General features: G+C 45.4%; 1 pseudogene across 1 annotated transcript; it reads right to left on the reverse strand.

Moving 5' to 3' along the window:
• Positions 1-740: 740 nt before the first annotated feature.
• LOC308425163 (coiled-coil-helix-coiled-coil-helix domain-containing protein 2-like) lies at positions 741-1,236 on the reverse strand (annotated as a pseudogene). The gene has a single exon. The product of its transcript is annotated as a coiled-coil-helix-coiled-coil-helix domain-containing protein 2-like (transcript).
• Positions 1,237-5,169: the final 3,933 nt, after the last annotated feature.

The raw sequence follows: 5,169 nt of genomic DNA on the forward strand, positions 1-5,169 counted from the left end.
TAGAATTACACTTGTGTTCTATTGTGCCCACCTTTCTTTGTATATTTGTATCTAAAGAAAAAAAAAAAAAAGATTTGTAGCCCAGGAGTGGTGGCATACGCCTTTAATCCCAGCAATCATGAGGCACAGGCGGGAGGAGCTCTGAGTTTGAGTTCAGCCTGGTCTACGGAACGAGCTCTAGGACAGTCACGGGTACCCAGTGAAACCTTGTCTCAAAAAAACAAAAACATTTATTTTCTTTTTATGTATATGAGGTTTTTTTTTGTGTGCGCGCACACACACACACACACACACACACACACACACACACACAATCTATCTATCTATCTATATATATATATATATATATATATATATATATATATATATATATATATATATAAAACCAGAGGCCAGAACACGTGAGATCCCCTAGAATTGGGCCATCATGTGGCTGCTGGGAATTGAACCTGGGTCCTCTGGAAGAGCAACTCTTGGCGCTGAACCACTTCTCTGGCCCTTTTGTTGTACTTGAAATACACAGGCATTTGTGAAGGGGAAAATATATTACAATATAATAATCAAAACACTGTTTTTCAGAGTAAACCAATTTATTTTAACTCACAATCACAGTAGTTAGTTCAAGGGCGCCAGACACTTGCTACAAGCCTCAGTAGTAAATATCTGTAGTTAGAGCTCTTTCACGGCCATTCCGAAGCAATGGGGCTGTTAGAAATAAGAATGCACACTTAGACTACCAGTTATACAGAACCAATTTTACATCTCGTCAGCTTCAATTTCTTGATTAGATTAAACCATTTGCAACCCTGCACTGCCGCAGCACCTGGTTGAAGCCCTAAGCAAGCTTGACCTCACTCTGGTTCTGAGCACACTCCAGGAACTGATTGATCTCTTGGGAACAAGGTCCAAAAGCCTGCTGGTCCTGCAGCTGGGCTCCCCAAGGCTCTGGGTAGGTGACATCAGGCTTTGCAGCTCAGCGTTAACACCTCCGCTGAAGCCCCCAGTGATGGCGTGACCCAGAGCGTGCCCCACTGCAGAGCCCACAGCCACTCTGGCTATAGTGGAAGCCATCTGGGCCATCAGGCCTGGCTGCCCAGGTGCAGCAGCAGGTGAGCCAACTGCAGATGGTGTAGCTGCTGCTGGAGGCTAAGCTGCAGGTGCTCTTCATTTGAGGGGCCCAGCTGGCTGGTGGAGTCACCCGGAAGTGTGACTTTGGCTTCGGCTTCCAGAGGGCATCCTAACTGCTTTGTAGTCTCAGTGTTCAGAGAGGACAGACTGTTCAAAATACTTCTTACATTTAGGCATAAAGATTTGCTAAGGCATCAAAACAGCAGGTCTCATGACTACCTTACTTTTAAAATCATGATGATCTGAAAATGCACTTACACATGTTTGTAATGGACATAATGTGAAGGGGACATGTTGTAATTTCATTGGTGACTGGATTATAGGTACTATGGCCTACATCACAGTCAGTGTTAAATTCTGGTCAGACCACTGGTCAAACCACAGTAGTAGAAAGAGTAGTAGAAAGGCTCATTGACCTGGCTTATCAGTCTCCCACTTGATAAGCTCTGGTCCCATTTAAGAAAGTGTGCTTTGAGTATCTTTTTTATTTGTTTGGCTTTCTGAAGTGGGCATTTACTATGTAGCTCAACCTGCTTAGAACTGGAGATACTCCTGCCTCAGATTTCTGAGTGCTGGCTTACAGGACCATGGCATCACACCAGGCCTGAGGTTTGTACCTTCCGAGGTGTTATTTTTGTTTTAAGAAGAAACCTTGTCCAAGGTCACAAGTCTAGTAAATGGCAGAACCACTGTTAAAGAAGGTATCTATCTGAACTGGGTGTGGTGGGCTGGTATATGCCCGGCACTAGGGGACAGAAGCAAGCAGAACTCTGTGAGTTCAAGGCCAGTCTGTTCTACATGGTAAATTTCAAGCCAGTCAGAGTTACATGGTGACACCCTTTCTCTAAACGAAACAAAATGAAAAGTATGTAGGTCCAATGTCTTTTTTTCATAAAAGCCTCACTGTGGACTGGATAGCCCCAGACCAAAGTGATGTGTTTCAGTCCTGGATAGATGGAAGCTGGGTGCAATGATTGAGGTCTGTTAGCTTCACCCCTGAGAGCAGACAGTGTAGCTCAACATGGGACATCTGTGGTTTTGGCACACACTCCAGGTGACAAGGATGTGGGTCTAGTCTGGGAAGATGCTAGTTTTGAGATCAGAGTTTGTGTGCCTCATTGCATGGTGTCAGAGGGTAGCTATGCACAGTGGAGTCCTGAGTAAACCTAGTGCTTTAGCAGACTCTCTGGTGAAGCCGTCCAGGAGAGGCATGTAGAAATGAAGCCTGGTGGTTTTACACCACACACCTCAGTAGAGGATAAAGGAAGCTCAGGAAGCTCATTCATTCTTCCCCATACAGTTATATAAGCCTTAGCACTACCTATGTCATGGAGGTTGACTGGTAAACATCACTCCCTAGTCAGAGGATCTGGGCCCAACTAGTGACAACAAGCAAGAAATCAGTGAGCCCCGAATTGCCCAGCTCCTGGTGGGGGAACTTAGAGAGGGGGTCGTATGCCTGATAGAACTGAGAAGCTGTGAAGGACTGAGGTGGATCTGTCTGGGCTCCTTCCCAGATGTGAGAACCTGAAGAACATGAGAAGGCACACATGAGCCGACTGGATTGAAGTGTGATTCTTTGGGGGGATGTGAGGTGGAACCAGGGGCGGGGACATAAGAAAAAAATCATATGAAAGGGTCCGAAGAGCTAGCTTGATGTTTTATAAGAAATTCACACTCACTCTGGGTTTGTTACGGCTGCAGACTAGTGGACTAGGAGCAGGGGTGAATGTGAGAAACTTCACACAAAAGAAATCCCTGCAGGGAGAAGAATGCTAATATCTTTTTAAAAGGTGCCATGTTAGGAGCCAACAGTGCCTTGTGGCTTTGGCAGACTCAAGGTTAAATCTTTGTCGTTTCTGTACTCAAGGGGCCTTCACATCTTGGGGTTTTGTTTGTTTGTTTGTTTGTTTGAGACAGGGTCTTTATAACTCTCTATGTAGAGCAGCTGGTGTTGGACTCTCAAAGATTGTCCTGCCCCTGCCTCCGGAGTGCTCGAGCGCTGGGATTAAACGCGAGCATCACCACTCCTGGCCAGTCATATATGCTTCGAAGTGTTTGGTACCTTTGTATAGTTTCTCTCGGATCAGGTAAGTAGCAAGCACCAACCTGTCAATTAAGATGGCTCATGGTCACACGTATGCTTCCCACAGCATGCAGCTTCCTTTTCCTTCGTGGGTCCAATTAAAATAAAAACTAAATCTCTGAGGGCTCAGTGAGTTGGCTCAGTGGGTAAGGGTGTGTGGTGGGTGGGTGGGGGGTTCCTGCAGGCTCTGTGGTTGGCAGGGAAAAGATCTGGGTGAGGTAAGAATGGAACTTGGTTCAGCCAACTATGTTAGCCAGTGCTGGGGCAAACTTCTAGAGTCTGACTCCAGATCATTTTTTTTCTAGATCATTTATGTTAGCCTTATTAAGCACAACACAATTTTGGGAAAAAATTGCATAACAGTTAACTCTGTTCTGTGAATACAACAAAACTGAAGACATGTTTACATCGATTTTTTTTTTTTTTTTTTTTTTTTTTTTTTTTTTGGAGACAGGGCTGTCTGTGTCTTGGCTGTCTTAGAACTCACTTTATAGACCAGGCTGGCCTGGAACTTAAGAGATCTGCCTTAGTGCTGGATTAAAGGCACGCACTAGCACTGCCAGGTACATTGAAATCCTTTTTAAAGTACATCTGGCTTTGTTCTTAAAGATGGTGCTGTTGACTCAGAAACAGTGGTCACGATTTAGGGACTAGAGAGAGTGGCTGGGGTGCGCACAGTGCCGGTGGGAGTTAGGATCGGCCTAAGACGACACAGGAGTCTCTGAGTACAAGTGATGTCTCTCATCGGGATGGGTTTAATGGGATTTGGAGCAATGCTTAAGATTCAGGGGAAAGGGTCTGGGATAAGCAAAATACTCATTCTGGGGAATCAGGTACTGTCCGGCTCTACAGATCACAAAGATCACCAGGCTGTTAACTGTATTCTTTCCCACCATGCATGAGGAAGACTGGCGAACGTGCTTTAAAGATCATCCTTTCTTTGATGAGGTGAGCCTGTGTGTTTCACTTCTCCAGGCTTCTGTGCTTATCTGTGAGCGCAAGACCTCCTGCCCTCTTCAAGGACGCTTACTGACAGCCTGAGGTCAATCCCTAGAATGTACATGGTGGCGTTCAACACATTCCTCAAACCTCCACATGCATGCCACAGAACATGTATACACACATACACACACACACACACACACACAGAGAGAGAGAGAGAGAGAGAGAGAGAGAGAGAGAGAGAGAGAATGTAACAAAATATTTTCTAACAAAGGGCAATTAAAAGTTCTTCCATGGATCAGAAATACCTGTTATGCAAAGGGAAAACTGAAGAACAGCCTGCCCTGGGCAAGCCCTTCCCTTCCCACTCTTGGCCCTGGGTCTTCCAGGTGGTTCAGGAGGGCTACATCTTTTGTAGAAGCCTTTACCTAAGGTCATCTTCAAATGCGTCCCCTCCCTCCTTCAGGGCTGGAAACTAAAACACCCTGTGTGGAACTTGTCCCCAGGATCTGAGTCATGTGAGATGTAAGAGTAGTGCTTTGCTTCCAGTTTCCTTCCAGTCTATGAAGAATGTTTTGGGTTTTTTGTTGTTGTTGTTGTTGTTGTTGTTGTTTTTTTAGACTGAATCTCTTAGGCCAGCAGGAAATTTTTAATTCACTCTCCTTAATGCTGAACTTAGGAGGATGGTTTGGAATCCTTTCCAAGCCCCTGATGGAAGCAGTGAGGTTACTGGCTACTTCCCTGCAGTCATCTTCCTTCCTCTCTCTCTCTCTCTCTCTCTGTCTCTCTGTCTCTGTCTCTGTCTCTCTGTCTCTCTCTCTCTCTCTCTCTCTCTCTCTCTTTCTGACTCATGGTATATTTTAGAACTGGAGTTACCGATGGTTGTGAGCCACCATCTGGTGTGCTGGGAATAAATTAGAAGTGCCCAAATACCTCGAGCCCCCTAATTTTCCATTTAGATCTTCTGCATTTTAGTCCTGGGATACTTAGCCTTGCTGGGCAGGATGGGTCAA

Source organism: Micromys minutus (genome assembly GCF_963924665.1).
Source record: "Micromys minutus genome assembly, chromosome: 10".
Lineage (NCBI taxonomy): Eukaryota > Metazoa > Chordata > Mammalia > Rodentia > Muridae > Micromys > Micromys minutus.